This window comes from Triturus cristatus, chromosome 3_2, assembly GCF_964204655.1.
Source record: "Triturus cristatus chromosome 3_2, aTriCri1.1, whole genome shotgun sequence".
Classification (NCBI taxonomy): domain Eukaryota; kingdom Metazoa; phylum Chordata; class Amphibia; order Caudata; family Salamandridae; genus Triturus; species Triturus cristatus.
In genome coordinates this window covers 587,250,155-587,276,016 of record NC_140584.1, presented here as the reverse complement: position 1 = coordinate 587,276,016, position 25,862 = coordinate 587,250,155, and the positions used below count along the sequence as shown (strand labels likewise).

Below are 25,862 nucleotides of genomic sequence, written 5' to 3'. Positions count from 1 at the left end.
CGGACACACAGAAGACTGCCTCACCCTTGGCCCCGGAGCTCTCACTGCAGGATGTCATGGGCGCGCTCGACGGGCTGCAGACTTCGATTGGGAGACAGTTTGATGCCCTGGCGCATAAGGTGGATACCATTTTGGTGGATGTTACTCTGATCCGCGCGGATTTGGGCAAAACAAATGAACGGGTCAAATCCCTGGACATCAAGACCACGGGCCTCGCCGATGATGTCTCGGACCTGCAGACCGAGGTCCGTAAGTTGCGGACCGAGAGTGATCTCGCCGCCCGTCGGCTGGAGGACTTCGAGAGCCGGGCCAGGCGCAACAACGTGCGCGTTATCGGGGTCCCGGAGTCCTCGGATGAGACTTCCGTGGACCTGCTCGTGGAGGACTTGGTGCTCAACCATCTGCAGCCTAAGGGTCTAGGGAAGTTCTTCGCAGTTGAGAGGGCCCATAGAGTGCCGGGTGGGCGGCCCAAGGTGGGAGCCCCGCCGAGGCCGATTGTCGCCCGGCTCTTTCATTTTCGAGACCGGGGCACTATCCTGCAGGCCTCGAGGGTAACGGGCCCGGTCCCCTTCCAGAACGCGTCGGTGAATTTCTATCCTGACTTCACCCAGCAGGTGCAGAGGCAGCGGCAGGGCTTCCTGGGGGTGAAGAGGAGGCTTCGGGAGAGGGAACTGAAATACGCCATGCTCTTCCCTGCCAGACTACGTGTTGTGTATGGAGATCGAACATTCTTCTTTGAGTCGCCTGCCATGGCGGATGAATGGCTGGACGCTCTGCCTCGACGACGCCCGGAAGAGGACACTGCTGTAGACGGGGACAGTGGCCGGGATGAACAAGGTTGATGTCTTCGGACCCGGACTGACTCGGACTGACTCTAGACAATGACTTGCAGTGAATACGGAGGTTGTGGGAGGACGAGGGGAGCTCTTTCCTCCCTTAGGGTACTTTTTGTAGATTTTGGGTTTGGTAGGGCGACAGGCACACTGCAAGTTGGGGGGGCTTTGTAAGCTGCAGCAGGGGTGCAGGGTGGGGGGGGTTTCCGGGATTTTGGGTTTGTTGCTGGGGGGTTTGTTTCTGCAAGGCATAGTGATTATTTCCAGGACTGTTCCATGGTGGCTTTTCGGGTGTGGGGTGGGCCTCTTTACGTTTGAGGATGGGGGGTAGGGGTTTAAGTGTTATAAGCTGGAATTTTAATGGTTTGGGGGATCGCATTAAGCGTGGGATTGTTTTGCAATTCTTGAAACGGTCATTGCCGGATGTTGCCCTGCTGCAGGAGACGCATCTTATAGGTAATACGTGCTATGCTCTGAATAGGAAGGGTTATAAATTCATAGCACATTCGGGATTCTCCTCTGGGTCCAGGGGTGTGGGCATCCTAGTCAGAGCCTCGCTACCATTTGAGGTGGACTCCACCATTGTTGATGATAGGGGGAGGTTTGTGGCGGTGGCGGGGCGGTGGGAAGGAAGAACTTTGGTTTTAGTTTCGGTTTATGTCCCGCCGGCCCTGCAGGCCTCCACGTTCACAGATCTGGGTAGGGCCTTGCTGGATCTCCCGGGGGGTATGCTTGTGGTGGGAGGTGATTTCAACGCTGTTGGCTCCGGTCTGCTTGATAGATACCCGCCCAGAGACACAGGGGGGGCTCAGAAGTGGCTTCCAGACTTTCTAGACACGCTTGGCCTGATAGACTGCTGGAGGCTCCGGCACCCCACACAGAGCCAATACACTTTCCACTCCGGGGCGCATGGTAGCCTTTCCAGGATTGATTACCTACTCACTCTGGCTGCGCATGCCTCATTGGTGTCCGAGGCCAGGCACATGGCGCGTGGTATATCTGACCATTTGCCAGTGTGGGTCCGGCTGGATCTAGGTCGGGAGGGAGGAGGAAGGGTGGCCCCTATCAACCCGTGGTATTTCCGAGACCCCAAGATGCGCAGCGCGCTGGTAAAGAAAGTAGATAATTTTTTCAAGGACAATCAGGGATCCGTGGACTCGGCAGTGTCGCTGTGGGTAGCATTTAAGACCGTGCTGCGAGGGGAAGCCCTCTCCCTTGTAGTGGCTGCCAAGCGGCGGAGAGATGGCGAGGTTTTGCAGGTTGAGGAGGAGATCGCAGCTTTGGAGGGAGCGCTGGAGGAGGAGGTTACAGAGGCCTCACTGCATGAGCTGTGCTTGAAGCAAACCGAGTATAAGGACCTGGTGACGAATGCCGCTAAGACCCTCAGTAGGGAACAGCAGGGCCGTCTGTATGATGTTGGTGACAAGGCAGGGAAACTCCTGGCTTGGCTGGACAAAAAAGAACGGGTTAATAGAGTAGTGCCAGAGTTGACGGGAGAGGGGGGAGAGGTGATTGTGGAACCTGAGAGGATTGTACAGTGTTTCTCGGACTATTTCCGTATGGTTTATGCCTCAGTGTCGGACAGGCCGCCCGAGGACTCGCGTGACCTCCTGCGTGATATCGCATTGCCCTGTCTCTCCGATATAGATAGGGACGATCTAGATGGTGACATAACGGTCGATGAGGTGGCGGGGGCTATCCGCGCGTTAAACTCGGGCAAGGCCTCGGGACCGAACGGCTTGCCGGTCGACCTGTACAAGCTGTTTCCGGATAGGGTCGCCCCTCACCTGCGCGCCATGTTCGTGGAGGCGCGGGGGAGTGGGGCCCTCCCGTTGGATCAGCGACTGGCGACGATTGTGGTTATACACAAAGAGGGCAAACCCCGAGATAAGTGCGCCTCATATAGGCCTATCTCGCTCCTTAACGCAGAGCCGAAAATTCTGGCTAAAATCCTGGCGACCCGATTGATTAGGGTACTCGGTGACTTGGTCCACCCGGATCAATCCGGATTCATCCCGCACCGAAACACAGCGTTAAATCTTCGGCGCCTTCATGGTGTAATTGCCAGGGCGGGCACGCTGCGTGAACCAGCTATTGTGGCGTCTCTTGACGCCACGATGGCCTTTGACACGGTGGAATGGGCATATTTGTGGGCCGTGTTGACCAAGTTCGGCTTTGGCCACGGTTTTGTGAGCTGGGTGAGGTTGCTGTATGAGGGCCCTCTTGCAAGTGTGGTGGTAAATGGCCGGGCGTCGACTCCGTTTCAGCTTGGGAGGGGTACTCGGCAAGGTTGTCCCCTGTCGCCATTGTTGTTCGCCCTCGCCCTTGAGCCGCTGGCTGCGTGGATACGTTGGCACCCGGATATACGGGGACTTAGATGGTCGCCTGAACACGAGGACCGTATTTCGCTCTATGCTGATGACATCCTGTTGTATCTTGCCTCACCCAAGAAATCACTTATAGTGGTCTGTGACGTACTCACATCTTTTGGTAGGAACTCGGGTCTCGTTATCAACTGGAGTAAATCGTATTTGTATGTTCTTAGTGGCGAGGTTCCACCGATCCCTCGAACATGTTCGATACAGGTCGCTCAGCAGGGCTTCGTGTATCTGGGGATCTTTATCTCCATGGACTCTGCTGTGCGATATGAGAAGAACCTGCTCCCTCCCCTAGCGCGCCTGAGGCGGGATGTGGAAGGCTGTCGGAGGCTGCCGCTCTCCCTCGTTGGGCGCGCGGCCCTGTTCAAAATGATGTCTCTTCCCCGGTTCCTCTACGCACTGCAGAATACTTTGGATTGGGTACCGGCCAACTACTTTCGGGAGGTCGAAGGCCTCCAACGAACGTTGCTGTGGGATGGGCGGCCGCGAATAGCTATTGCAAAGTTGACGCTTCCATGGTACGACGGGGGCATTGCGCTTCCAGACATCCGACGGTACTATTGGGCCACCCAGCTGAGTGCGATTAATCATGGGTTTTATGGCCCTGCCCTCAGCCCTGGGTATGCCATGGACAGGTGGTTGCTGCGTGGTGGTAACTATTACAGGGCGTTGTACTCGCGGTCCCTAGACTCGTCCCTCACGGGGCCCACTGGTGTGGCGGTGCGTGTGTGGAAGATGGCAACTGACTCGCTGGGCTGGAAGGATAGGCTCACCCTCGCTACCCCGCTGTTTGAATCTGAGAGACTGGGTAGGCTTTGGCACACAAAAGGCTTTGACAAATGGGACTTGATCGGCATCTCCAGGGTGGGAGATGTGCTGATTAAGGGGAAGGTGAAGTCCTTTGAAGAGTTGCAGAAGGAGTATGAGCTGGGGCCATCCGAGTTTTTCCGCTATATTCAGGTGCGTCACGCCCTCCGATCAGTCCTCATGGAGGGTGAGAAGGTGCCTGAGTCCTCTCCTTTGGAGGACCGGGTCCTTGATGGCCATATGCCCGAGAGCACGATCTCGCTCATCTATAAGAAACTGATCAACGTCCGGGCGGACATGCTTCTGGAGCTGAGGGACCAGTGGACTAGGGATGGCCTCGAGTTGGATGACGAGGATTGGCAGTCTGCTGTTTCCTCTCCTAAGGAGGTTGCGATCCCGTCGCGTCTGAGGCTGGTGCAGCTTAAAATACTGCATCGAGTGTATGTGACGGGGCCAAGGCTGGTCCACATGGGATTCTCGGAGGACGGCCTATGCAGGAGGGGATGTGGTATGGTGGGTACTTTCCTGCATATCATTTGGGAATGTGGTGTCATTACGGACTTCTGGAGGAGAGTCCATGCAGTGATGGGGGAGGTGACGGGCATTGCTATGCAGCCGGAAGCGCGGTGTTGCCTCCTGAATGTCTGGGGGCCCACTGACCACGATGAGGCACAGACCCAATGGGTGACTCTGGGTAACATGGTTGCCAAGAGAGATATCGCGCGATTGTGGGGCTCCGCGGGGCCCCCCACATTGACCGCGTGGAAAGAAAATATGGACTGGAGTATGCTAAGGGAGAAGACGGTATATTGCGCTAGAGGCCGCCCTCGGAAGTGGCACGCCATCTGGGGGCGGTGGAATCAATACAGGGGGGGAATATGTCTTGCCCCTGATTTGGATCCCCTCGAGGAACAGCTTTCCTCCTAACCTTCTTTCCAGCTCAGTATGGTTAATGGACTTCTTTGGCCTCTGCTGTCCCCCTTCTTCCTCTTTTCATTGTACTGTAACTGGTAGATGATTGGGGTCCTGCCTCCCCTGGGGGGCTTTCACCATGGGCTTTCAGTGTTCTTGCCTTGCTGGGGGTTGTTGTGTGTTTTGTGTTTACTTAAAAATGGAACCTTTGCACTCCTCCTTTCACTGTACTGTGGACGCGTCTCTGTTCCTCTTTATCGAAGCTGCCGAACCTCCGGGTTGTCGGCTGAATAGCGGTGTCCAGACTTTTGAAAATAAAGGTTTTAAAAAAAAAAAAAAAAAAAAACAGAACATGAACTGTCTCTCTTTCCCTCGCCAGTGTCGGCATATTCTACTAAGTGATATCGCATCTTATTAGTTCTATTGACCATTCAAAAAGGTGAACAATTTCCATCTCCATTTTAGAACCACTCCGTAGTCTCTTCTCTCGCACCAGCCTACAGTTGAACATAGTGTTCATGAACAATTGCGGTTCTGGAGATAAAATTCAGATTGGGGCATCGTTTCCAGGCTAAGTATATTTATATTTCTGTGCCTTGTATATTCTGCAGAGTACAATTCTTGTTTACTGATATGTAAAACTCATCACATTTGGATTATCCTGTCAAGTCCAGGTTCCCCTACTACCTTTTTGCATGCTTCTTGCCCTGTTCATGGTTAATATGGTTGTGTTTTTCATTTTTTTGCAGCACTTAATTGTTAGTTCCCCCGCCTTTTCTTTCCTTGGTTTACACACCACCTGACCACTTAATAATCCCACACCAATTGAGTTTTTTAAATCTATCAGATGATTGAAAGAAATAGTCCACGACTATTCATCACCATAAATGCATGAGGCTCAATTTAACCTGCCGTCCCATATGGTTTTTATTAGTTCTTGTGATTTTAGTTTCTTGATAAAATAATTGTTATATTATGTTTTCATTGCTGAAAACTATAAATTCCCTCCCGTGAAGTGCTGGGGATTATAACATAGACTTGCATAAAATTACATGTAATCAATATTCAAGACATTAAACCTATCAGTGGCAGATTATTGTGTTCTTGACAAAGAATTTATCAACTATAAACCATTAAGGTCTTTCAGAAAAAATGAAGAAAAATAACATGTGTAGAATGGATCATGTCACTCATTTATAAAGATTAACCAATGCTAATACTGGTTCCACAAAGGGGGACTATACCCACTGCGGGTGTAGCTTGTTTTTAATGAGTATTTGTGATATCATACAATCCTCTTTTTAGTCTAGCTAATGTTTAATTTTCTTTTTTATTTTATGAACATAATACTTATTCTTCATAGATTTAAATGCTAGAATCATTCCCCGTCATTGAAATTGAAATAGGAACCCACTGTACCTTAGAAAAGCAATGCAATGATAGGTATAGACAAGAAAGGCCCTAGGCCCTTTGATTTAGTAACATATCATAGTCATTCAAAATAAAGACCAAACCTAAGGTTCAACCAATGATGTTACCCCACCTTCTAGAAAATACCTGTGAGAAGCCCCAGTCCCTTAGGTTTTCTGCTGCATGTTGTATATGGGACTCCCCACTGAGCTCTGCTCAGTTCTACCTGTTCTAGACTTTTTCAAAAAGAATTTCAACGCTATATCTCTTCAGATATATATACATACTTCAGTATATCTGTGGGTTCTTGCTCTAAATCTGACTTCAACATGTCAGAAACAGCAAAGAAGGGTCTATTCTGAGCTCCTGGCACTTGTGGTAAGAAGAGGCTTCATTCTGATGACCCTCATCAAGACTACATATAATGCCTTTATCCAGCTTATAAGGCCAAGAATTGCAAAATATTTTGTACCTTCTCTTCAAAAACCCCGAAAAACGCTGAAAGGAGACTGTTGTTATGGCTCCAGAAACTTAAAACAACAAAGGAGCCTGTGTCAAATGATGACAGTGAGGATTCTTCATCTTCCTCAAAAAGGTAGCAAAAAAAGAGAGAGAGATTCTTCCCATTCTCATTCCTCTCTAGAGTTGCCTAAAAAATCCTCTAAAAAGACTTCCCATGGGTTTCACAGAGAATGCAATCCATCCAAGTCCCCACATGAAGGTTAGGTCTCTTCAAGGAAACAAAAATAATAGGAGCCATCTTTCTCCTCAAAAAGACCGGAAAAAACAAGATCTGAGCATTCTACACCTCCACCTCCGGTTTGTCACACTTCAAAAAGGCTTCATCTGTTCCGTCGACGGACAGCTCATTGCCGAGTTTGTCACAGTCAATGAGAAAATCATCATCTGCGCCGTCGAGGAAGAAGACATCCGCAGCGTCTACGACATCCACTACCATCTCCACTATGTCATCGACTACATCCTGCTCGTTGACGACCTCATGATCAACAAATCATATCCATAGACTGTTGACGCTTAAAATAATTCCAGCCTCGTCTATGGCAACGTCGACGACAGCACTCCCATCAACGACAACTGTCCCGTTGACGACGGCTCCCCTGTTGATGGCAAAATCAGCCTCAGCATCATCGTCTCTCAAATCATCTACGACAACATCCTTGTTGATGACCATGTCAACAAGAGAAAAATCTCTTCAAAAACAGGAAAAACCTAAACATCTTAAACCTGCGCACACTTTACCATGTAAAGTGTCACCATTGCTGCCTCCCCACTTGTTAGACGAAGATGACTCTTATGACGATGGCCCCTCTGGCTTTGCGCACAGCCCATCAGAGCTGGTTGTCAAATTTCAAGAGGATGACAACGACAAGGGTGATTATTATTTTCAGGGGTACTAGGCTCCTCCTGAACTATTCCACCAGCAATATCATTCATAGGCATGACACACTCCACAAACAGCTCTCCTACACAATCCCACGTCTTCTGATGATGACAGGGAAGAGGATGAGCTCTGCGACACTCAGACTGAATGGGATAATCATCTTTTACCAATGCCATCAACACAACACCACTTCCGGTGGATTCTTCTCTCCGGGACATAGGGGAGTTCCATAACCTTCTATAAATCAATAATATTCAAGCTTCTTATGCCTACAAAGCAGTCAGACTATTTTCTATATGATTTTAAAGAGCCCTTTTGAAAAACCATTGGGATATGCCCATTGTCGATTACATCTGGGATGAGGGCATAAATGCTATGAAAAATCCAGCCACAGTTGCTGCGGTATTACCATGCCAAGATTCGAAATAAAGGGCCTGAAAGAGTCTCCTACATTTCTCACTGGGCATCCTAAATCAGAATCCGTGATTACACAGGCGGCCCACTGTCGGCCTAAAAACGCCCTTCAGCACCGATCTCAGTCTCTCCAAACAAAGAGGGTAGGTGCCTTGATAATATTGGAAAGCATTTTCTTCCATGTCAGCACTTATAGTAAGGGCTGCAAACTCTTTGACAGTTCTAGGGGGATACGATCACCAAATGTGGTCAGATATAGCTCCATACTTAAACAAGCTCACGGAGGTCATAAAAGCTGAGCCCTAGAAAGTCTTACAGGAGGGTGAGAGTACTTTGTCAGAAATTATAACAATTGGCGGAAGTGGCAGTGTTAAGGAAACAGGGTTGGCTCAAAGCCACCTCCTTTAGGCTCTAACTTCAGTATACAATCTTAGATCTTCCTTACAATGGCAAAGCCCTTTTTGGCAAACATGTCAATGATGCCCTCCATGCCTTAAAAACAGACACTGACACACATAAGTCATTGGGGATCTTATAATACAGGAAGATGCCCTTTCGAGGCGCTCGTGGAAGAGAACTACCCTCCTATAGAGGAGGCTACCAGCAGTATCACTATCCCTCATAATTATCAGCCTCTCAGCAGTTTCGTCCCCAGTGTCAACAGAGGCAACCGCCACAAGCAGCCTATAGCAGCCCCCTGCCAAGGGGCAAATTGGGACGCCAAGGAAAGGATATCGGCCGCCGCCAGTGACCAGTTACAGGCACCGGCTACTCTCCTGCTTTTTCAATCCCGGCTCGGCGGTTAAATATCCAATCACCTTCAGCGCTGGCAAAAAACTACATAGTCAGTAATAAATTCCTAGGCAATCAAGTAGGGATCGGTATCACAATAAATGTATTTTTCAGAAACAGAAAACACAGTTTATCTAATAAATCACAGTGTACCACCTAATAGTTAAAAAACCTTTTTTTCTTTATTATAAAGAAAAAACTAATCTTTTTTGTAAAAAACAATAGGCCATCAACATTCAAAAATTAAAAAAAGAAGAAATTTCCAATACAACAAGTATTAAAAATCTAATATTTTCTGGTCATTTCCTAAATTATTAAAATAATACACCACATAATTTTAGTATAATAACCACAAAAAAAAGATACATATACAATAATAATACAAATCAACAATTCATTAAAATACAATGCGGCAATGGATTGTCTTCAACTACAACCTACCAATGGGTCTTAGACCTGCTTCAATTTGGCCATACATTAAGATTCATCCAAACACCACCTCAAACCTCCATTCAAAAACCATCTGCCACTGTTCAAGTTGGCGGTAAAAACCATGCTAAAAAAAAAGAGATAGAGAGAGTCCCTACAACAGCGAAAGGAAAAGGTTTCTATTCCCGTTTTTTTCTACACCTGCAAGAAGTCAAAGGAATGGCGACCGATTCTGAATCCTGAATCAGGGAGACTAGACTATATGTCAACCCTCAGTCACCACGATGCATATTTTCATGTACCCATCCACCCAAAACACAGGACAATTTTTGAGATTCACAGAAGCGGGCAGCCATTACCAGTTCAAGGTGCACCCTTTGCACCCACCCCCTTTTGCCTCCTCGCATATTCACAAAGTGCTTGGTACCTGTAGCAGCCTTTCTAAGACAGCGCAAACACCAGTGTTCCCTTATCCTGACAACTGATTGGTCCAGACACATTCCCGTCAGGCTGCACAGACGTCAACAACTGCTTGCAGTGACCTGCTCAACGAACTGGGCCTCACACTGAATCAGAAGCAGTCAGTTCTTCATCCATCACAGAAAATAACATTCCAAGGGGCCACACTCGATACTGCACTCAACAAAGTGTTCCCCACTCCAGAAACACAACTAAAATTGATAATTTTAGCAAAATGGGTGCAAAGAAAAAAGTCTCTTTCCGTTCCCCTCAACAAGTTGCTACTAGGAATGATGTAATCGTGCATAACTCTAGTTCCATTCTGCTGTCTGTGGATGCGCCGGCTGCAAGAGGAATTGGACAGGCAATGGATACAGGGTATTTTGAAAACCTCATCCAAGTCACTCCAACCATGATCAATGCCTTATCCTGTGGGCGCAGCAAGCGCACCTGTCAATTGGCCTGTCTTTACTAAATATAGCTTCTCCTTTAGTCATCACCTATGGCACTTCCCTAGAGGGTTGAGGAGCTTGTCTTCAAGATCTACAAGTCAGCGGTGAGTGGCAAACGTCTCATCTACATTTCCACATCAGTCTTCTGCAACTCAAGGCAGTACACCTAGCCTTGTAGGCTTTCCTTCCCAGAATCAAAAATTCTGCAGTGCTCATCCACACGGAATATACGACCACAATGCACTACATCAACAAAGAGGGGGGTACAAGATGTCACTTGCTGTCCCAGGAAGCACAAAGCATCTCGGAGTGATCAATCCATCACAAAGTACATCTACAAGGGCAACATGTCCCCAGAAAGCAAAATACCATAGCAGACACTCCCAGCAGAGTGAGGACCTCTTGTCACAAGTGGGAAATAGATCAGAGGATCCTCAACAACATCTTTCTCCAGTGGGGCAATCAGAATCCGGATCTCTTCGCTACCCCCCAGAACCAGAAATGCCAGTTCTTCTCAAGCTGGCGTCCTCATCCGTGGTTGTGGGGGAATGCATTTTTGATCGCATGGTTCGGAATCCTTGCTTACGTCTTCCCTCCGATTCCTGTCCTCCCAAGAGTCTTCATGAAAATGAAGGCTGAAGCATGCAAGTTCAATCTCATATCATTGGTTTACGGAGCCACTACTCCTTTCAGAGAAGAGCCACATCCAGTTGAAGCTGATAACCATCTCGTCCGACAATGAACCGGGGCCAAGTGTTGCACCTGGATCCCAAGTCACTTCACTTGTCAGGCTGGCTCCTGAGTTCAACAAATGTGCACACTTAAACATCCCACCAGACTGCAGGGACATCTCGCACAGACAGTACAAATAAAAACTATCGCCTCAAGTGGAAAAGATTTTGCATACGATGCCAAACTGCTAAAATGTATCCACTTTCCTCTTCACCTGAAGAAGCCCTTCTGTATCTTCTGCATTTGGTGCAATCGGACTGGCTCATGCATCCGTTAAAGTCCATTTAGCAGCCATCTCCCGATTCAGGCGATCATGCACCTCACCGTCATTATGGTCTTTCAGACTTGTGAAACAATTCCTCAAGAGATTATTCAGGGTCTACCCACCGGTAAGACCTCCTCCTCCACTCTGGCAACTCAATATTGTAAATTCACAACTCGTAAAATATCTTTTTGAACAAATCCACAGGGCAGATAGCCAGTTTCTTTCCTGGAAGGTAGCTCTCGTGCTGACCTTAACCTTAGTCAGAAGAGTCAGCAAGATACAGGCTCTCACCATTCAGGAGCCTATCCTCCAATTTAGGAACGATAGAGAGATACTTCTCATAAATCCTAAGTTAATTCCTAAAGTCCCTTCAGACTTTCACCTCAATTAACCTGTAATTCTGAAAAACCTTTTCCAGATCCTAAGACGCCAGCTGAAAGGGCACTTCCCTCTTTAGACGTCAAAAGATGCTCAAAGATCTACTTGTACAAATCAAAGAGCTATCGCAAATTCAATCAACTATTTGTAGCGTGTAGCGCTCCAAGTCTAGGGTATCCTATTTTAAAGCAGAGCATTGCTATATGGATATCCAGCGCCATTCACTTCTTTCACCAGAAAGCAGGCAGGCCTTTACGCACATTGGTGCGTGCCCAATCTGCAAGAACTATGTCTATTACAAAGGCACTGTTTGCCAGTGTGTCACTTCACGAGATTTGCAGAGCAGCTATCTTGAAGAATAGACACTCCTTTACGCAGCTATACTTCTTGGAATTGGCAGTTCTCAGTGATGCGGCAGTGGGCCAAGCGGTATTAAGACATCTTTTCCAGTGAAGGGTGAACTATCTACTTCTTCCCGCCATCCTCTTTACTGTTATGCACATTGAAAGTTATAGGCATTTCTGAAATGGTATTTTATCTCCATCTCTATACATAGATATGAATGTCTGTTTATTTTCCTACATGCATATAGTATGAATTGTGTAAGACAAAATTGCTTTTCAACTGCTATTTAATCTGATAAAAGCATTTGAATCTGTGAAAGATCCAATACTGGGGTTAGAAAATAAGTTACTTACCTGTAACTGTAGTTCTCCAGTTTTGGAATCTTTCATAGATTCACATACAACCCACCCTCCTCTCAGTGGGTGCTTATTTACCCTCCTGCTCTAAAATCTGAGAGACTAGAAGTTCTCACACAAGTGTTCCAGAAGGTGGGGCAACCTGACTGATTGAACCTTAGGTTTGGATTCTTTTTTTGTAAATGACCATGACACGTTACTAAACTGAAGGGCCTATGGCCTTTGTAGTACAAAAGAGGGTGGTGATGGACGGAGCATCAGAACCAATCAAACACTCACACCCAGTCAACAGATCTGGGTTTGATCCATCACCGTTCTTTAGCCTACTCTGCCACTCCAGTTCAGACATAGCCATATGCAAATCAGTCTGACCCTGTGCCTCATGGGAACAGTCCAGCCCGAACTGCCAAGCCAAGCCTTCCCTGGACCGGAAACAAGCTTCCTAGGACCGTTTTTTGGCATTTCAGCCGTCTTCAGCCAGGCTTGCTTGAATCCAGTGGCAAAGTGAGCAAGGGACTCGCATCTGAGCATACCCTGCCAACTTATGGCGAACAAAGCGGTACAAAAGGGGGTGGTGATGGACGGAGCATCAGAACCAATCAAACGCACACACCCAGTCAACAGATCTGGGTTTGATCCATCACCGTTCTTTAGCCCACTCTGCCACCCCAGTTCAGACATGGCCATATGCAAATCAGTCTGACCCTGTGCCTCATGGGAACAGTCCAGCCCGCACTGCCAAGCCATGCCTTCCGTGGACCGGAAACAAGCTTCCTAGGACCGGTTTCTGGCATTTCAGCCGTCTTCAGCCAGGCTTGCTTGAATCCAGTGGCAAAGTGAGCAAGGGACTCACATTTGAGCATACCCTGCCAACTTATGGCGAACAAAGCGGTACAAAAGTGGGTGGTGATGGACGGAGCATCAGAATCCCTTGCTCACTTTGCCACTGGATTCAAGCAAGCCTGGCTGAAGACGGCTGAAATGCCAGAAACCGGTCCTAGGAAGCTTGTTTCCGGTCCAGGGAAGGCATGGTTTGGCAGTTCGGGCTGGACTGTTCCAATGAGGCACAGGGTCAGACTGATTTGCATATGGCCATGTCTGAACTGGGGTGGCAGAGTGGGCTAAAGAACGGTGATGGATCAAACCCTGATCTGTTGACTGGGTGTGAGTGTTTGATTGGTTCTGATGCTCCGTCCATCACCACCCCCTTTTGTACCGCCTAGGGCCTTTGTAGTCTATACCTATCATCGCATTGCTTTTCTAAGGTACTGTGGGATCTCCATCTTGACAACAGGGAATGATTCAAGCATGTGAATCTATGAAAGATTCCAATACTGGAGAACTACAGTTACAGGAAAGTGACTTATTTTATTTCCATCCATGTTCTAGGTATGTGTCGCTGTTATTAAGAAGATGACATTGTTTCCTTTCATTCTAATCTAGACTAGGTTTTATGACAGCATTCGAAACCCTGTCTGGTCCTAACACATAGGAATTATATAGGTTGGATAAATGTTTTATTTGGATTTCCGTTGATATTGGCATCAAATGCAAGGTTAGGTCTTGTTTGAATTACTGTTGATCAACGTTTCATTATATTTTTGAAGAAGTAAGCCTTTATATAACACAGCCCATCTATCTTCTCTTAATGCAGAAATTGGATTTACCTCTGCCAATTTCCGTCCATCATTGATAGATGATACCTGGCATTCAGGTAAGTGCTTCTAATATACCACTCTTTTTTTCTTGCCTGATCAATCATTTGTATATTATATTTCCTTGCCCAAAAATTACAAAATCGGAGTCTCTGTATTCCCTCTGATAGAACTTGTGGCACATTCTATGTGAACTATTTTTTGCTCCTTTAAATACTACATTGGTTTATGCTTCTGATTTCTATTCTACGCTCCTGGGAATCATCAAGACATTTGTATAATGCTTTCAATTTCATTGTCCTCCCTTCATGATACATTTCAAATGTCAATTTCGCTTGAACAGACTCAGTACTTATTTTGAAGTTTTTGTTCTTGTAGGTATTTAAAAATGCATTTGGTATTTAATTCCATTTGATTTTTCTATCATTGGGGTATTTCAATGTCTTTCTCGTTAATCCACCTGAACTGGTACTTGGCTTTTATTCAGTGATCGACACTGAGATGTGATCACTTTCAGTTTGCATGATAGTTTGTCAGTTCTTCATTGTGCCGCAGTATTGAGCTCTCGGATAAATTTAACCTGAGGCGTAGTGATTATAGTTCTTGAATTTATCTCGGTTATCTCTTATTCACATGGCTTTTCCTGTAACGTAGTTATATTTTATGAGGTTCAGTTAGCACCAACCCATGTGTCTTCAGAAAGCATGTCAATAATGGCGCTGTAATCTTAAAATATTTTCTTTTTTATATTAATCACTAGTCAATACAGCAGATTAACAATCTCTTAACTGTATTAGTTCGCAATTGCTGGCACAAGAGTGTTGAATTGAATTCATTTTTTAAACCTACTTCCCCAAGGGACAAAGTAATAAAGAAATATACATCTCCCGAGATCCACTTGCCCCACCTGCTCCCTAAATCCCTTAGACTGGTTGACATACAAAGAACCTATACTGCGGTCAGTGCGTCATACTGTGCACTATATTTCAAATGCAAGCGCAAATGTTCAGTGCATGCTGATGTAGCTTTGTATGCAACAATGTTGTACTGGCTACTTTTTACAGCGCGCGTGGAGCTGTGCGATTGTGCACTGCACCCATTTAATAACATGTTTACATGTGACAGATTGTATTATCTACAGCAGTAGTTTCTGGAGGTTGAGAGTTGACTGGTAATTGTCACATACTCTGTATGTGTCTTGCGAAGTCCACTGATATGAACCATTTAGCACCGGAGGATGATCTCCATCCTGTGGCAGACTCATAGCTGTCCAGCAAAAATACTCACATGCAATGTGGCAAACCTGTTGAACTGTTAATTGGGGCAGCAGAAACACCTGGCAGGAACGCAGCGGCTCAACAGGGCACTATCCCTTCTTATTATCAGGGCTGCTACGCCTTTAATGAGGCAGTTATATCACTTCTGATCAGAGCGGTAATTTTTAATTGGACAGTTCCTGAAACTAGAAGCATGACCGCTGTACTTTTTATGGGATAATAATAGCAGTTGTTTGCATTCTCCTAAAATAGACTGATGTTTGAATGTGCATCAAATCTTCCCTTGTACACTCCTGAGCAGGTGTGGTGTGGTTATGTTATAGTCCACACAGGACAACATCTACACCTTCTTCTCTCACACAAGGAACACGTTACAGGCATGGAGCAGCCGTACAGTATTCTCTCAAGCACAAACGGGCATAATAATGGCAGCAGCAGTGTAGGCGTCACTGCCATGAAGAGATGCAATAGATGTGCAACTGTGTCATATTCAGAATAAAAAAATGTGTAGCACAGGTAGCAGCATATCAAGCTTCATTCCCCTAGAAAAGTTATAGCGAGCGCAGCAGCACACCCCAAGAGTAAAGGGAAAAGAGTTGGAAAGATTGTAAATATAGGAGAGGAGAGACAGGAATTATTGGGGTGGAAGGCAAGAGTGTCTTGGTAGCCCCTCTGCTTTCCTTGTCTGGGTCACACCTTGGACATCTGGGATTAGGAGAGCTCAAAACGCTCTCTAGGCCTAGCATAGAGTCAGAGGCTGTCTGCCAAAATTAAGTTTGTTGATGCTTCTGTTAGAAAGATCTAGAATTCCAATATTAGCTAGGCAGCTGAACAAACAACTATAAGCACTCCCATGGAGTTTTCGTTTTTCACTCTGACATAGTGACCTGTGACCTACCCCCATGCTTCAGGCTCCCCTGTGTTAATTCCATGAAGAGCCGGGATAAGCCTGTGAGGGGGGACACAAACAAACACCTTGAGTACACCATGCACTGACACACCGCACAAACGACATCATGTGATGCCCCATTCCATCCCTTCCTCCTAGGTGGCTGTGTAATGGTCTCAAAAATAAATAATGGCCTATCTTGTGTAGTCCTTTTTGTACATTTGAGATTGAAGCATATAGATGTACCACTCCTCCTAACAAGAGCCTCCTCATCACATTAGCCAAGCACCGTAGAACTGCATACCGTGTGCACTGACAACAACAAAAAAACACTTCCATTAACAGTGGAACATTAGGTAATGTATATAGCACCTACTGCTGATGGTCCCAAGCACAAAGACCTTGCAGAAAATCCTGCGCCCTTGATTGCCGTGGAAATGTAAAGATGCACTAGTTTTTCTTCAAATTGCACATCATGATTTGCCACAAGCGTTTTGGGGATAGTTTGCTGTAAAAAAAACACATGCAGTTGAGTATTAAGACCTGGCAAACGCAGAGTCTTAGAGGGATTAATTTGCCTGAGTCCTTCTGAAACAGCTTCTGCAACGATGGCACAGAACCCAAAGGAAGAGGCTGTCATCGATTTCTGTAGTCTCCATTAATTAAGAGGACAGATGGGAATCATTTGTATGAGTGATCTTCTTGTTGTGCATAGATTGCTGCTGCATTTGCATTAACTCACTGAGTAATTGAGCTTACTAAAGGGAAATTCCTGCCCGTGATTAGGGAAGTGTGAACACTCCTCCTGACATTTATTCGACCTCCCCCCCACTCCACCCTCTTTGCTTTTCAACCCGGAAAGATTGAGTTCTCCCAGTCAGAAGGTTTCACAATGTTCTATAACGTGTAACAGCCGTCTGCAAAATACCCCAACCCATGTAACCCAAGATACATAGTCTTACAATAAAGATGTGCTGTCACAATTAACATGCATAATTTCAAGATAATATTACAGGTTGTTTAAAATGGGGTGCCCCAGGGTCACTACAAAGTAACCTGAAAAGGTTGTACCTGGTTTTTACTCGGAATATGCCAGTGCTGCCTCTGTGGGGCTTAGCACTCAGAGGGGGTATTGGTCTATCACAGAGTAAAGTCTCCAGAGTTCTATAGCAGGTGTGTGCACATCGTACCTTTATCCACACAGGTACCGTACACCTTGCAGTATACGCCTTATCTGTGCCTGCCCAGCCATGTGCCATGAGAAACAGTTGGGTAGAAATGACGGGACCTATTTAAACCAAACTACAGCTTGAGATAATTTTAAGATTTTCAGTGGCGTATTTGTATTGCCCCGCTAGCGTTTGATGGAGAAAAAGTATTGCTGTGGGTAATGTTCTAGTACAACGTTTAGGAGGATGGAGTGAATGGAGATTGTAGAAATGTCCAGCAGTCCACTTAGTAACACACTGCACGTTGTTACCTTTCCAGAGGGAATACTTTTCCGTTAAGCATTAATATAGAAGTCTGGGAACATTATCTGTCTATTTGCTATGAGTATTACCACCCCATAGCGCTCGCGGACAAACGGCAAATCTTAACATTGGACAGGCATCTGTGAATGTTGAAATAACTTTTTATACTATTTTAAAACGTTGAATTGTGTAATGAATTTACAATGATTTATAGTAATCAACAAACACATATAATATGTGGTATAGACATTGACAATGTCTAAGCACTATGTTAGAGTGCAGCCGCACCAGGTGTGCATTCACTCACTGAGCTCTTTTGCTGGCTCGTGCTCGGTTTTCCCATTCTTGCCGGTACTATACTCTGCATGTTGTTGGTTTGTGATGGAGTTCCCTTGGGCACAAGGGCATCAGGGTAAACAAGGGAGTGTGCCAGGTACTCGACCTGCACTTGAGGGATATCTCTACAGGGCACAGACAGGAGGAGAGCTATAAAGCCTGATATTTCTGCAACAGGTGCACACACAGGCTGCGCTATCTTATTGGTATGTCTTGTCATCTTATAACAATACTAGGTAGAGGGGGTCCGAGGGAATATTTAAAGACCAAAACCAGACTCAATCCCCTGTCCAATAATTCATAAACCAAAGGAGTCTGGTGGTCTAGTCATTCAAGAGAAACTCAAAAGACATGCAAGAGAAAAGCCTTAAAGTACAGTTTGACTTAGAAGGATTTCCATCAATTACCAGAGATTGGTCAGTGTCATCATCTGGATATCCAACCTTCCCACCACTATAAACCTCTCCAAAAAGAGGTACTATCTGTGGTGTGGGTGTCAAACAGATCACCAAACTTAAAGCTAGGAAGGAGAAAGAACAGCAAAGATCACTGGCTCAATCATAGTAAATATCAAAAATGATATCAAAAGGGTGCAGTGCAAAAAAGTGAAGTTTCTTTTAAAAAAGGAGTTAGAGGAAAGAAAAACTGTTTATTCAAGATATTCCTACTAATCCTTAGGATAAAAATTGGGGCAAAGACAGCTTTTAATATATAGGCTGTACTACAATACGGTCGACATGTTTCAGCCTTCTCGACTCAACGGTCGTTGGCTTTCTTCAGGACCTTAAACCATATTTGTATTGCTACTGCAACAATGTATGTGTCTAAATAAAAATTATATACAAGTGCGTAAATACAACCTTTTCGGTGTGCATCCTTTCGTGCAAGAGGTATACTTGTATTACCTATACATGGTGAAAAGAAAAAGAACATAAAAAAATGCAATGTCTGTAATGAGTATATCGCTCTCTTGATATAGCTGTACAGCAATTTCTTGATATATATTGGTGATAGCCAATATTATTATGACTCCAAGTGCTTACCTGTTTTGCACAAGGAGTAAGCCTCACCTCACCCGGTAGTTACTCAGGTTGATGGAGGCCCCACCCTGTAAATAGAGGGAATACTATTAAGTAAACCATAGATAAACGGGTCTTCATAAAGTCTCCTATATATTTGACTCTTATTATGGTTACTGTCTGGCGGATCGCATTTAGATCCAGAATAGGGATTTTGTCCCGACACTCTTCAAAAATTCTTTCCAAAAAAGATCTTTCCAAGAAAATCTTTATTAAAATAGCATGGACATATTGTTATGTATGTAAAATAGTCTTCCTCTGCTCACAAATATAGACCGAAGAAAAAATTCTCATAAAGCTTCCTTAAACCTATAATTTGGGTCAGACGGAGTATGCTTACATAGTCTACAGAAACTACGAACACAGTTCCCAACAGTTGTCGTGACATAGAGTGGGAAAATGCACCTTCTGGTTTAGCGTCTATTTACAAAGCCAATGCCGATGACCATAGCAAAGTCACTAGAAGATCAATATTATTCGATCTATTTAGAAAGCACACATTACGAGATGGGCTCACCTCTCCGTCGGTACCTCTGGGTCTGCCTGAGCCGTTTGGGAGGTAGCCATATTCTCGTTACCGATCTTTTTGTGCTTGAGACGTCAGTGTGCGAGCAACGTCGCACGCGTGTCTCACAGCCAATGACCACCGAGTAGCGTCGACACGTGCTTCTTCCCATCGTTCCGGGGGGCTTGGTTAGGGTAAATGATAGAACTACACAATGACGTATAACAAACAGGAACCAGTAGTTCATTAGTTATGTATAAAGTTATTATTCGTATAGAAACAAAAAATGCAATCAAAAATAGAGGTAGAACAAAAAGGTAGAACAAAAAACATGTTGGCCTTTATTGGGCTGCATCGAGTGCTCATTCACGTCAGAAACAAACAGCGCTCCATGTTAAAAAGAACTACAAAATGACGTCTAGCTGGGGGACCTCTATATAGATGGGGCGCTGGCCCCCTTCGGGGCTCTGCAGGAGCAGTTTGGCCTCCCAGATGGGAGTTATCTCCTGCACGCGGCGGTGAGCGCGGCAATACAGAAACACTGGAGGAAGGGGCTCGAGGAGCCCACTGTGGCGCTAACCTGCCAGTACGTGGCAATGGCGGCGGGCACGATCAAGGCGGTGACATGCCTACAGGCTAGACTGCTGCAGGAGGGGTTGGAGCCGCTTGCGGCACTGAAGGAGCGGTGGGAGGAAAGCATAGGTAAACCCATTCCGGACACGATCTGGAGCCACATCATGCGGAGGACATGGAAGGGTAGCGGGAATGCCCGCTTTCAGCAGGTGCACTTCTTCATCGTTCACAGGGCGTATTTGACCCCGGGAAAGATTAGCCGGCACTTTAAGGTGCAGGAGGCTGCTTGCCCGCGCTGCTTCACACTGGGAGCTGAACTAGAGCATATGCTGTGGGGGTGCCCGAAGCTCGGGTCGTATTGGGCTGAGGTGGGAGAGATCTTGAATGCTGCGACGGATAGGGAGGTCGAGTTTGATATGGGGGCGTGCCTGCTGCTCTGGTTCCCTCACACAGCAAAGACAAAAGTGACGAGTAAATTTATAGACTTGGGGCTTATGTTGGCCCAGAGAGAGATTACGTGGCACTGGAAGTCCCGGGAGGGCCCATCGATCGGGCGGTGGATCTCCGAGTTATTAAAATGGTCTGGATGTGAGAGTGAAGTCAGAAGGCGCCAAGCGATTAGGACGGACAATGAAGCGGGGCTGGAGTGGGTAAGGGCATGGGAGCAGATCGAGCAGGCCCTGCAGGATTGCCGGCTCGAGCGGGCGGAACGGGAGCGTGAGGAGAACGGAGTTCCTTGAGGCTGAGGACAATAGATGTACCCCGGATAGCTGGCACGAATTAGAGTTAGGGACCACTGGAGGGGCCCGCAACAGCAGCAGTTGGGGGGGGTGGGATGGGAGGGGGGGGAGTTCCTGAGGTGGGAGGGCAATGCTACACTGAGTTGGGTGAAGAATGTAGCTGGTGGGACAGAAAAGCAGAGGCTCCCATGGGGCATGCACCAAGCACCGCTGTGAGGCGATAGTTGTGTTCCATTGCTTAACTATCCATCTATGCCGCCCGGCCCCCGGGATGTGGGCTGAATGGCTGTGTGCGTTGCTAAACCGAAGAATATAACCGGAGATTGTAGGGGGTGCCGGTTGCCCCGATGGTTATGTTGCTGAAAATGTTGCAATAAAAAACATGTTTTAAAAAAAAACAAAAAAAAAAAAACAAAATGACGTCTAGCATTCAGGAACCAGTAGTTCTAAAAATGGTTCTGAACGTTGTGCTGCCCTCCGCATCCAACTTTATTGTCCTGACAGTGACTCAAGTACATCGTGTCCTTATTCACGTCAAGGAAGTCAACGCTTAGTATTGACATCAAGAAAGGACTAAAAGGGGGAGTCTAATATACAGGAACCAGTAGTTCTGAAAATAGTGCTGCCCCTCGCATCTAACTTTATTGTGCTGACAGTAAATCACGTGGAGCAAAATCGCTGATCAGAGTCATGGTATATTTAGAAAGTCTTAAAGATCATTTAGAGATTGGACAGATGATGGTAACGTCAATATCTCTATTATTAGCAGACCTTACTCGCACGACTGGCTTATTGTTAGAAAAATAGTGGTGGTCATGTAGTGTTACAAGCAAAGATATGTCTGTATACATATAGATCCAGTGTAAGGATTAGGTAAACTGCAACAATGTTGTAAATCAAGCATTTCATAGAGAGGACCATGGTATCCCGTCGTTTAAACCAGTGACATCACTATGAATTTTAAAAACCCATTTCTGTTCTCTCAGGAATAGAAAACGAGATATGTCACTCACATGGGACGGTATATATGGTTTTTCTAAAACCGTCCAGGTAAAATCATTTGCTTGGTGGTTCGTCTCTAGAAAGTGTCTTGTCAACTTTGTATTCGTTTTTTTGCACCTTGTAGGAGAGTAGGGTCTGCTATCCTATGGTCACCCCAAATTTTTGCTTTTTGCTTCACTGGTTTTTGACATATTGAGGCTGTGGGCCTGCCAATCAGACCCCCAGCCTGCTGTTCTCTCTACTAAATTAAAACTATGCACCCTAGGTGCATAACCAATTGGAAGTGGATCACCCTGTCAGCCCCTGTACCAGTGTACACTAGGTACCCAGGGCATTGGTGTACCCAAGGCCTGCCAAGGGCTGAAGCATGTATTATGCCACCCCAGGCTTGGCCTAACAATCTGACACAACTGGCTGATCACTCAGCTGGGGTAAGTTGGTGTAATCACCTCTTACTTAGGTGTAGTATACCTATACCTAACCTTAAATGGGACACCTGGTAACCTATAAGTCACTCCTATGGCAGGCCTTAACAATCCTGAAGGCAGAGTGCTTGGTTCCAGGTGAGATGGTGCTCTGGCATGAGCTGAGCCTGTCTGCAGTGGTCGGAACAACTTCCTTCTACTGTTTCCAGATATCGTCATACCATATACTCTTAAGTGCATTATGAACCTCGCGGTTAAATGCTATCTTTGGTTTGGCTTTATCAAAACATGTCGAGTAAGGTGTCATACGAATTGGAATACTAACCCCTCGCCAATTCTGGCGACGGGGTTAGCATTCCACCCTTCTAGAGGGACACGACATGTACAGTACCTGAAACCCTGGTAAAATCAGACATAGCCTCAGCTCCACAAAATGGATGCTGCCACCACAGACACAAGTCTGCCCTCCTGCTGCTGGGAGTCCTTCCAGCTTGGGAGGTGTGGACAAAGGGTTTCCTGCCAGGGGAGGTGCGTGCACCACCCCAGACAGGATTTTGTGTATTGGTCAGGTAGGGCTTGAAAGAAACCAGACATGCCTGTGGCTCACAAGGAGCCTCGGTGCATATGCCAGTTCAAACCGGTCCTGGGGCACACCAGTCCCGGGCCTGGGGCGAGCTGGACAAAGGATTGGGGGTGTAACCACCCCCCTTCCTGGTCCCACCCATAGGGAGGGACCTAGCAGGTAGTCCGGCCCCTAGAATCCGCTTAAAGGTAGGAGCTGTGTCCTAAGACTTCAGACATCCTGGAATCAACTTAACACTAAGAAGAAGACGGGAACTTCGACGCTCTGCTGCACAGAGGACTGAAGCCAATCTCCCCTGTGGTCAGGGAGTGACCACCTTGCTAACGCAAGCACCATCCAGCGAATCAACGTCTGCTTTGCCGCCGCCTCCCGCCGGAGCCCGAGCCCAGAGACTGACAAGACCTGGACCTCCAGACCTCTCACCGCCCGATCCACAGTCCCTGAAAAGAGGAGACCCGTGGAGGCACCGAGACACGTGGAGCCAGCCATCTTGGAACGACTACGACAAGCTGACAAGTGCAACAACCGAGGCTCCCTCCAAGTTGTGCTTTGGGATCTGAGAAGCCCCAACACCCGAGCAGCATCTGCACCAAAGGTGAGCCCTCCAGCATCTCCACGATCTGCGTGGGGCCCTTCTGCATTTTGCCACTCGACGCGCCTAACCGGTTGCTGGCCGCTGGCTAGTAGCCATCTTGGCGACGAACTCTACGAAAAACACCGCTGGTCTGGTTGCTCCAGACTGGCCCTTGCTCCCCTCCAAAGGAGCAGTCCTTCTGACCTTGCTGGTCAGAACCATCAGCTTATTTCCTTTTCCTACAACAATTGCTTTTGCCAAGGCTTGTTTGCTTCGATCAAGTCGCCGACACCGCCGACAGCGAGAGCCTGCGTGGGACAGCTCGTGAACCGACTCCTGGACGTCGTCGACCTCCAGGGACCACGTGGCTGCAGAGACAAGCTACACCTTTCTTCCTGTTTGCACCCGACATTGCCTGGTACCCACCTGGTGCCACGCCGGTCACTGGCTAGTGACTGTGAACACTGTCCCCTCTGCTTACAGGTCTTCAACATCTCCGATCCACTCTTGGATCCACTGCATCTCTCCCGGACCGACCGCCTGCAGCATCTTTGTCTTCAGGCTCCACGGAACAGATAGAAGAAACCCGACGCACTTCGAGGCCTAGGCACCCGCTTCCCGTGGGTGAGGTAAAGCTGGCACACCTGTGCCCAAGTGTAGTATTACATCTCTAGTGCCTGTGTTCCAAATCTTGAGTTCCTAGTCCATCCGGAAGATCCTCTTTGCAGTAACTTTGTCCTTTTTACGCACCCATTGAAACCTATGGGAGCACGCGTGTGACTATTTGCTCTGCACACGCCACCCGTGGACCTCCTGGTCACTAACTGAAGTTAGCTCCTTGTAGGCCCAGCGATTCTAGAGGCCCTAGGCCTTTTCCCTTTTCTGTTCGTGGTACTTATACCACTATTTTAGTATATGGTTCGAGTGGCCACCAGGGCCTATCCATATAAAGTGCAACTTCTGTGTATTCTGTGATAATCTTGTTTGACGATTTGTGCTCCTGTGCTCATAAAGAGACTAGGGGTTACTTTGAGAAATAAATACATATATATTTTGAATATATATCTGTGTGGTGTCCTTTCATTGGTATAAAAGGGGGTTGCATTTGGTAAAACAGCTGGCTTAACACGTTTCAAGAGTTTAGCCTCAAAGACTGCTTAGCCTACGCTACCACTAGGGCAGCTAGTCCGAAAAGGTTGACTTACAACCACACCATAAGGGTTGCTTGGCATGGTACAAGGTGATCACTTTAACTAGTGAGCATCATATACCAGGCCAACTTCTCACATTGGTGAGCAGCGGTTGGATTTGAGCTTGCTGTGTTTTACCATTGTAATCTCTTGGTTACCAATTGAAAGATCACATAGGTACCTGTAGGTACATATAAAACAAGATTAGATATACATAAGTTCTACTGAACTTAGTTGTTGTAGAGCAAAGGGAGTAGCGCACCCTGACTACAACTACTAGATAGGTTTAGTAGGTAAACCCAAGTGTAGGTAGATTGCAACACATCCACCCACACTTAAGAGCAATGGCCGGGGCAGAGGGGTCCACTGTACCCATCTCTGTTGAGAGTGACCCCCAGAGGGCACCATCCAGCTTTGCTACCCTTAACCAGAATGAGCTCAGGCATTTGGCAACTCTTAGAGGCCTTAAACAGCCCAAGAACCCTACCTCTGCTGAGCTCAGAGAACTCTTACAGAATGATGAGAATCAGAGAGAACTCAAGAAAGCTTCCCAGTTAGCCCCCTTAGGGTCAGGAACAGGAGGCCCCCCTTCTGAAGATGCTACAGAGGTACCCCCTTCCAATAGCCATCCCTTAGATGAGCACCATACTACAGAGGAGGAAAGTGATGGGGATACAGAAAGTGGTGAGGATGAAGGGAGAACTAGCCCAGTGCCAAGTGTTATACTTGGCCCAGCTAAACTAAGGCTATTGGGGACTGACAATGGGTTTACCCCATTGGATCTCCCCAGTGGACTTAACACAGGGCTTGGGAGGCAAAGGAATCGCTCAGGTGACTCCAATGCTTCTCATGGCTCTAGAGGCTCTCAAGGTCACTCCCGGAAAAGGATGACCACCCCTCAGAGGAGGGAACATGAGGCCAGAATGCAGGAAGCCCAGCTGAGGATCAGGAAGCAGGAGCTAGAAGTAGCCCTGATGGAAGAAAAACGGAACAAGGCTAGACAACCTAGAGAGAGTGGGTCTATACCCACTGGTGGCAGCATTGTCCCTAAGGACAAAGATAGGGTCTTTGATAATAGGAACCTGTCTAAGGTTGTGCCCCCCTACAAAAGTGGGGATGACATCCACAAATGGATAACTGCTCTTGAGAGAGCCTGCAAGGTACAGCAGGTTCCTGAAGACCAGTGGGCAGCAATCCT

General features: G+C 46.9%; 1 protein-coding gene across 3 annotated transcripts in view; it reads left to right on the top strand.

Annotated features, from left to right (window-relative positions):
• LOC146857774 (zinc finger and BTB domain-containing protein 8A-like) overlaps window positions 1-25,862 on the top strand; it is an 81,041-nt gene that overhangs the window by 7,766 nt on the left and 47,413 nt on the right. For all 3 annotated transcript variants that reach the window (XM_085648390.1, XM_085648392.1, XM_085648391.1), the window contains exon 2: window positions 14,019-14,078. The gene's annotated coding sequence lies outside the window, so the exon portion shown is untranslated. The remainder of the gene's footprint in view (window positions 1-14,018; window positions 14,079-25,862) is intronic.